The 9,325-nt window shown below is 38.2% G+C and overlaps 1 protein-coding gene, 1 long non-coding RNA gene and 1 pseudogene across 6 annotated transcripts in view; 2 read left to right on the forward strand and 1 right to left on the reverse strand.

Annotated features, from left to right (window-relative positions):
- Nucleotides 1–9,325, forward strand: part of LOC146463086 (uncharacterized) — a 340,798-nt gene that overhangs the window by 205,815 nt on the left and 125,658 nt on the right. The window lies entirely within an intron of this gene.
- Nucleotides 1–9,325, reverse strand: part of LOC146463094 (uncharacterized) — a 217,952-nt gene that overhangs the window by 95,241 nt on the left and 113,386 nt on the right. The window lies entirely within an intron of this gene.
- LOC146463098 (uncharacterized) lies at nt 7,627–8,774 on the forward strand (annotated as a pseudogene).

Consider the following 9,325-nt stretch of genomic DNA (forward strand, 5'->3'; position numbering starts at 1 on the left):
TCCTGCATTCTTATGGCATATATCAATGGATTGACTATAGAGTTGGCATAATGTAACAACAGTAACCTGTCGTATATTTGAGAGACTGCTGCGAGAGATATTTGTTTGAATATGTATTGTGCAATTATCATCCAAATAGCTAAGGGCAGAATAGTCAAGACAGAGACGACAGTAACTATGCTTAAGGTTACTGACAATTTCCTTTCTGACGCAACTGCACTAGAATGCTGCGGAGGAGGGTTACTTTTGACTTTTATGGCAATAATAACATTGCAAACAGTTATTATAAAAAGGGTAAGAACAGTGCAACATGCACGTGAATAGTCAATTAAAACTAAATCGAGCTCTCCAAGAACAGACATCATGGATGCCAGAAGCAAAGTTATCATCCAGCTGCCAATAATAACTTTGAAGTAAAGCCATTTCTCAATTAAGCAGTGCCTAAAGGGGAAAAGTGTGGCGTGTAACCGCTCTAAAGAAATTAACGAGAGGTTGGCTTGAGAGGCTGCGGGGAATACGTTGATCGAGGTTAAAATGATGACTTCTCGCCAGCTGAATCCATGTCTCTCATCGAAAAATGGGGGTGATATTCCCACTGGTCCCGACACTGCTCCCACCAGTAAATCAGCCACAGTCAGGTTTATTATCAGATACGTAGTGCGCTTGCGTAAAAGGCGATTTCTTGCAAAGGCAACGACTGTGAAGAGGTTGATTATAGCTATCACAATAAATTCAGTGAGTAAAACTTTTCTCCACGCATTTTCCAGCTTTTCCAAAGAAGGTTCTCTAGTAGCGTTACCAACCATACTTCAATAAAACTTAAACGTTCCTTCTCTTCGTGTTAATTCGTTGTAAGCTGAGGATAAAAACAAAGTAAAGAAAAAGATGTTCAGCCGTTTCTTACAGTAGAACTCTTGGAGTAAAATTTCATTTTCCTGGACTAAATGATTCATTCGTGTTCGGTGTGGTTGTCTCGCAGTTGTTTTGAGAGACATGAGCTATGCCAGTGTCCATATATGGTCATAGTAATGCCATAAACACGTAAGTTAAAAGCCATTAACAAACCTTCAACCTGAAATATAAAAGGCAAAGTTTCCGAAGGGAGGTTTTTCCCTTGGTATTTTGCCAATGGTGTTAGCAAGAAAACAAAAATGACATACTTTCCTAACTTATTGAACACTGAGTAGCTCCTGCCATTATAAAGATTTACGAATGGAGTGAATTCTTGATAAAATGATGATTGTCCACATGAAGTTGTTAGGTGTATTTAGATTAATTTCGATCAAACATGACAACTTATTAAAAGGATGTTATTTTTGTGCTAAAACATCAGCTGTACCCATATCATATGGCATAAGGTGAAAGCGAGGATCTGATTGGTTGTCTAATTTCTTTAGTTGTTTTTATCCCTCGTCAATTTGTATGTTTTGATCGCGCAAACATCGAAGTTTGTGCAAATCATCGCTCACTAGCTTTTGGTGTGGGAAATTTGTTTCTTTTTTCTTTAAACTAGACGAGGATGAATTGTTAATTAACAGTAAACAGATAGAAGTACGAAAAACTAAACAGGAAGTGTCCCAGGTATACAGACTTGTTTCAAACGAAATTTTTCCTGAGCTGTATTTTTATTCAAAAGATAAATTGCTTGAATTAACTGGAGAACTGTCAATCGAGACACACAAAACTTCCCCAAGATGTATCTACAGTGCAAACAAACTAAAAATCTTTAAAAATTGAGCTAAGACCATACGTTTGCCTCTTGTCAACTCTTTTGTTATTTAGCCATCTACATAAATAAAGAGGAACATCGTATCGTAACACTTTTATTATCGTGGTTGTTTTACATGCAGTAAAACAGCTGTTTAAACAGATGAGCTTAACCATTGCTTTTCTACAAATTATTATTCCCTTTGTTAAAATTTATACTAAATCATCCAGCTTTCCACGTCACCCTGTAGCTCAGTGGTCAGCGACCGACCATGCATTATAGGGAACGTCATGGGTTTTACTCGAGTTGAGAAGGAAGATATTTCTTTCTTTCAAAATCGTGGAATGTGTAATACAACATCTTTCTTTATATTTCATTATTTGAACAAAATCGTCACTTTTTCATTTGACAACTGTTTAAACTCATTTCTGTTTATTCACGATATTTATATGTCAGTCGCCGCCTCAACTGAGTGGTCGTCTTTGATCATCTTCCGGTCTCACTAGCAGTGATCTTCGTGGACTGAATTTTTACCGGAATGTTAGAAGACAAGCACAAAGAAATAATCGCATGCCAGGTTTGTCTAAATGTTTCAACCTTACAACAACCCAACAGCGTATTCACCAGTAAACGACACTCGCAATAAACTTAAATTTCTAACCTGATATATTTCTGATAGAAATCATCTTGCCTCGTGATTGGGCAAGCATAAAATATCGTTTCTCACCTCGTTTCTTGATAACGTGAATAATGCCAAATTGGCTTTAAAACTGCCTTTAACTAGCGGGACGGGATCTCGCTTTACCTCTTCTTTCGATCAATTTTAGTAAACATGTAAAATTTTTATTAAGCGCAAATTTGTGTTTACTTAAGTTGATTACTAACTGTCCCAATTTCAATCACATTTAATTTTTTTTTTTAACAATTCTTAGCTGCTACAGCCTGAGTGCAGACATGCCATATTTTCTTTCCTTAAAGCAGAAAAGAGACGTTTGATGCAACGTCATTGTGAGTCGTATTTCAGTATCCCTCTATTTCTCTAGGATGCGGGACTAGGCTCTAATTGGTAGCTTTGCACCTGGGAATTGTTAGAATAAGTTAGTGAACAAACGGACAAACGAAGGAAATAACGCAAAAAATAACACAAAAACCTACGTCTAAAATACAATTAATTTACAATGCAAATTTCAACAAGAGGCTAGATAATACAAAGTTAACAAGATATACTTAAACTTGTAAGAAGGAAAACTAAAATTATCATTCGTTTCCTAAAGTAAAGTTGAAGCCAGAAGAATGAGCTCTGATCGGCTATTGCCACGAAATACTCGAGATAATTTATGCGACGTAATTTCTGAGGGATTAGGGGGGGGGGGGGGGGGGGAGAAGGGAGGGGGGGGGGGCTGCATGCTTCCCATCGTTCTTTGCGTTGCTTGAGGATGAATGACTTCCGGTGAATGCTTTGAATATGTGTATTTTAGTCGAAGTTTGACATGGATTTTTTCGCTTCACAAATGACATATCGCAAGTAAACAGTTTTTACCATGTTGTTAAATTATCAATAGTGTGATTTATATGTTTCTTTGAGCGCATACGTTCTTCTAAAAACAATTTTAAGAGCCTTGTTTGTTGGTTGTCATCAGTGACTGTTTCACAATGAGTGGTAATAAGCATTTTGAATCATTCTTGCGGTACACAAAGTAACTGGTCGAAAGCCAAAGATTTTAAAAATCAACATTTTAAACCTCAAAGTTTGCTATAAAAAGTATTGACCTCTATTGACCTCTCGTTTTCGCCCCAAAATTTGCTTTTGAATCAGTAGGTTATTTCTGGTGTCATATCAGTCACACATGTGAACAACTTACCGCCGTGGCGAAAATTGTTTTCCTAACGCTAATTTCTTTATAAATTGCTTCTCTTGCTCCAAATGTTGGATTATGCGGGAGTTAAAAGTTAAAGTTAAAATTCTATTCTGTTGGAATCGATCAAAACAAATCCATGGAAAAGGCGATTAAACCGGAAAAGCGGCGTGTTAGGTAGATGTAGAACCTGATGTAGAACCGAAATGTAACAAACAAGCACAGCGGGAGCGATGCATATTTTTTATCAGGCGTTCAATAAGCCCTGTCTTACATTAAAATGCTATTGAAATAATCTAAGTTCAGAGGAATTTTCGGCGGCTTTTCGTTAATTACTTTCTTTGTCTAGATCAATGCGAGTGGACTGCACGTTTTCCTTCTGATGTTTTTCCAATTACATGCCGATTAGTTGATACGATTTCCTGCTGCTGGCAGACAAATGAAAGAAGATTCTTTGAAATATTGGCTGTTGTTGCACTATAAAACATTTGCTGGCGGACTTGCGACCCTCACGGTGTCTACTGTCTAATGCGTTGATAATATAGTTTGCCCGCGATGCACGATAGAAAGCATGCAAAACCCCCTCCTTTGAGGGATTTATCGTTGACAGACATTTTCTTATTTGACTCTTACTGTGTTAGTTACTTCAGCGGTGCGGATTAGAGTATAACCACAAACCATTGGAGTCCTGAAACCAGTTAAAATCAAGTTTGTTGCCCATCTTTGAATCTCAGTGTGGCGTCCTGAGTCATCGTTTTTATCATGCATTCAACTGGATATAAGCCGAAAAATGTCTAAAAACATGATTAACTTCCAATTTTACCGATATCGACGCAGCTTCTATAAGTTATAGAAGAAAACGTTATGAACTGATAACAATTTTTAAAAAAAAAACGTATCATTTCGCCAGAGGTTTCTTTTTTCGTTTTTTTTTTTTTTTGTTTTTTTTGTTACAGAGAATCAGTTTTCAGTGTTGGACTGATATACGGTTTATAGCCCCAGCTGTACAGTCAGCTTTTCTTCATTAGTTATACATTTTCTAAATTTTTCTGATTACAGCCATTAGGATCCGGCACCTTCCCTTTGCTCGGTTGGTCCTTATAATTTTCTTAAAGTTTTCAGAACTAAAACCGGAATTTATTTTTCAGGCCTCGTAAGAGACAGTGTTAGACGCACTATATTATTTGCATACAGTCGAACCTCCAGTAACGGCCACCTCTCCACAATGGCCACCTCTCTACAACGGCCACATTTTTTTGTCCCGGCGGACAGTCCATACATTAGCTCTTGTTTAAACCTCTCTACAACGGCAACGGCCACTAAAGTGTGTCCCCAACTGCCAAAATAACCTCTCGACAACGGCCAGTACAGTTCTTTTTTGTAAAAACCTTTTTTTATAAACTGATGCAGTCATCGACATTTGTCTTCAGAACATTTCGTTTCTGTATCCATTTTAATGATACAGTCGGACCTCTATTAGGCGGCCACCCTCCATTAAGCGGCCACTTTCGAAAGTCCCGAATTATTATTTTGTCAGTAAAGTGCTGTATTCGATACCTCTATTCAACGGCCAACCTCTATTAAGCGGCCAGTTTTCAAAGTCCCCAGGGTGGCCGCTTAATAGAGGTCCGACTGTATACGTATTTTGATTGTGTTCCATTTATATGCTGCAGTAAGCAAAAATTGTTTACAATAACATAGCGAATGTTGCGAACCTTACTCGTTTCGTCTTGTTAACATTTTGATTCAAAACATTATTTACGTTTTATTGTGTATTTTATCTTTATACTGTATATTATTTAAGATTGGATTGCCATTATAGGCTACAGTAAGCATAAACTTGGCACAATAGACATGTTGTACTTCCTGAAAAAAAGGTGTCGTATTACACCCCTACCTCCCCATAACGGCCACCTCTCCACAACGGCCACTTTCTTCTGTCCCCAAGGTGGCCGTTGTGGAGAGGTTCAACTGTAGCTCTAATACTCTACGACGAGTGGAGATGCGGATGGAGGGGGGAGGGGTAAGTTGTGGGTTTCAGAACCTTCTTCCCTTTGCAAGGCTCTTATGAACTAAAAGAAATGTGAAGCAAAAAACTAAACAAACCAACATAGAAATACAACAACAAAATGGTAGAAGACCACCTTCCATCTTTCTTCGATTTCTTAACTACACATGTAAGCTAAAGTGAAAAGAGCAAAAACAACACAGTCAATGGTTATTTATTCAATGAAACCTTCCAGAAGCTGTTCCTATTGATTGTCTAATAACGCCTTGAACAAATAAGTAGTAGTAGCTTAGGATCGTCCGGCTTATTAGATTCAGCAACTTTCCGGTTCAAGTTTTACTTGTACCAAGAAAAAGACAGTCTGCACAGTTGATTCCAACAAAATATGTAATTAAAAGGAACATTCTTTACAACACTTGTAAAAATACTTGCATATCAAAGCAAGAAAAAACAACTTACGTTTCAGGTGAAACCAAATCTCGATTGTTTTAATCTTTAAAGTTTTTTCTTTGTTTTATTATTATTATTATTATTATTATTATTATTATTATTATTATTATTATTATTATTATTATTATTATTATTATATTCTTTTATGTTTGTGCTCAAGTACTACGTTGCATGCAGTTCAATGGGCTGGACAACTCTTGTCGCTGCGCAGTCCTCTTACAACTAAGTTCCTTAACCGCTTTCCTGAACTCTTGCATTCTTATGGCATATATCAATGGATTGACTATAGAATTGGCATAATCAACAACATTAACGTTTCGTTTATTTGTTCATGTGTTGCTCCAGGAGAAGTTTGACTGAATATGTCATTTCGCTTAACTGCCATCCAAATAGATATTGGCAGAATAGTCAGGATAGAGACGACAGTAACTATGCTTAAGGTTACTGACAATTTCCTTTCTGAGGCAACTGCACCAAAATGCTGAGGAGGAGGGTTACTTTTGACTTTTATGGCAATGATAACATTAGAAACAGTTATGATAAGAAGGGTAAGACAAGTGTAACATGCAAATGCATATGTAATTGAAAATAAATAGAACGCTTGAAGAATAGACGTCATGGATGACAGAAGCAAAGTTATAATCCAGCTGCCAATAACAACTTTGAAGTAAAGCCATTTCTCAATTAAACAGTGCCTAAAGGGAAAAGTGTGGCTTGCAACCGTTCCAAAGAAATTAACGAAAGATTGGCTTGAGAAGCAAGGGGAAATATGAGGCTCGACGTTAAAATGATGAATTCCTGCCGGCTGAAACCATTCCCACGATCGAAATCTAGGACGAATACTTGCACTGGTCCCGTCACAGCTCCCACCAGTAAATCAGCCACAGTCAGGTTTATTATCAGATACGTAGTGCGCTTGCGTAACTGGCGATTTCTTGCAAAGGCGGCCACAGTGAAAACGTTGATTATAGCTATCACAGTAAATTCAATGAGAAAAACCTTTTTCCACGCATTTTCCAGCTTTTCTAAAGAAGGATCTCCAGTAGCGTTACCAACCATACTTCAATAACACTTAAACGTTCCCTCTCCTCGTGTTAATTGGTTGTAAGTTGTGAATAAGAAAAAGTAATAAAAAAGATGTTCAGCCGTTTCTTGCAGTAGAACACTTGAAGTAATATTTTATTTCCTGTACTAGAGCTTTCCTTTTAATTTATTTCAATGTTTGGTGTGGTTGTATCGCCATTGTTTTGAGAGACATGAGCTATGCTAGTGTCCATATATGGTCATGGCAATGCCTTCAACACCGTAAGTTAAAAACCATGAATGTTTGCCAAATGGGCCGGGCATAAAACTTCAACCTGAAATATGAAAGGCAAAGTTTCCGAAGGGAGGTTTTGCCTTTGGTGTTTTGCCAATGATGGTCTGTCTGAAAGAAAAAAATGACATATAAGTATATTCTCAGCTCCGACTATTGCATTTCTAGTTCTCTAATTGGCTCAAAAACTCCGACTATGAGCCATTAGTCGGAGTTTTACCTAATATGGAAAATAGTGCGCCACGTTTAAAAATTTTCCGCACGAAGTTTTTAACTTCAGCTCTCCATAATGACCGATACTGGCAGATTTGACTTTCAGGAGCTGTCTCCCACAAAACTTCAAGATATACTAGACAATGCTGTTCCAGAAAAAACGAAGAAAGCCACAATGTTCGGCATGAACATATTTAATGGTACGTATCTGGGAGTTTTACTCAAAAACAAGCAACAATTGTTACGTTCACTGTCGATATTTTGATCATTTTATAACTGCGTAACAACGACAAAAATTCTCACCTTGTTATTTACAGAATGGCTGTCAAGTCCTGTTGCCACAAAAGTTTCGAAACGAATTGAAGACATGTCCAAAGAGGTGCTAAACGAATGCCTTAAATGTTTCTACACCTCCGCAAGAAAGACGGCACTTATTACAAAAACACATCCATGAAGTCCATTCGAGCCGCCATAGATCGCTTTCTTTGCTCGCCACCAAACAACAAGCTTTTTTCTATCATCTCCGACGCTTTGATTACCGAAGCCAATTAAATTTTGGATGCCTTTGAAAAGGATCTCAGAAAGACGGGTAAAATAGCTGGAATTGTCCACAAGAAAGCAGTGTCAAAAGATCAAATCCAGAGGCTCTTTGAAAGCAGCGAACTTGGGCCGGCCGACAGTCAAAATCCAGCCCAACTGCAGAGAACGGCGTGGTTTTATCTCACCCTTTTCTTCGGACGACAAGGAAGAAAAAATCAGCGGCAGTTGAACCCTGAGAACCCTAAGAACAACGCCACAAGGTGTCGAGTATTTTGAGTGAAACAGACGTCAGCCTGGTTCACTGCTCAGCACAAAAAATAATAAAGGCGGCCTAGGAGACTCTGAGGACGAATCCGACGCAAAGATCTTTGCCGTTGCTGGTTCTCAGAGGTGCCCAGTGAAAACAACTAAAACTGCCTAGATCATCTGAACCCAAGTTCAAACGCTCTTTTCCAAAAACCAAGAGACGGTCAAACTCAGAAATTCAGTCCAGCAGATGACAAAATCTGGTATTGCAACTCGCCGGTTGGCTCGAGCACGCTGGACAACATGTTGAAAAGTATGAGCAGGCGAGCTGGCATAGAGCCCCATCTAACCAACCACTGCCTCAGGGCGACAGCAGTTACAGTTCTGTCTGACCACAACTGTGAAACCAGACACATAACATCTGTTACGGAACGGTGAGGGTAAAAGGCGCAAAGAGTTTGCGGAATGGTATGTGGAATGGCGTGCGGAATGGCATAATTATGCCAGATACGATTTACGTGGGAAATAAATTAAGTGAAGAGCGCGTCATGTTTTTGCGCCAATTTTATAAGAGCAGCAGCTTTTTTGATCCTGCAGACTCTTGCTAAATATTAACAACGATTCGAGGATTTGATCGTCTGATTGTTGATTTGGAAGAAGTGAGGGTAAAGAAAGCGATGGAAATTGTTTATAGTTTTTGCATTCAAGGAACTATGAGTAAATCAGTAGTAAATTAAATTTCATGTTCACTTTACTCCATGCGACTTCAGTTGACAAAAATAACGTGGCAGCGTTAAGTCTTCTCAGGACAAAGACTGATCCATTACCGAGGGCAAATAATAAACATTTTTCTTTTTTTTTTTTTTTTTAAACCCTCGGTAAAAGATCAATTCTCATACCCTGTATGCTCGATGATTCATTTATCATGAGCGGGAAAATGAAGAACAATTTGACCAAAATGCATTTGTGATAAGAATAGTTTCACAACC

Source organism: Pavona decussata, unplaced genomic scaffold (assembly GCF_977016875.1).
Source record: "Pavona decussata unplaced genomic scaffold, jaPavDecu1.1 SCAFFOLD_180, whole genome shotgun sequence".
Classification (NCBI taxonomy): Eukaryota; Metazoa; Cnidaria; class Anthozoa; order Scleractinia; family Agariciidae; genus Pavona; species Pavona decussata.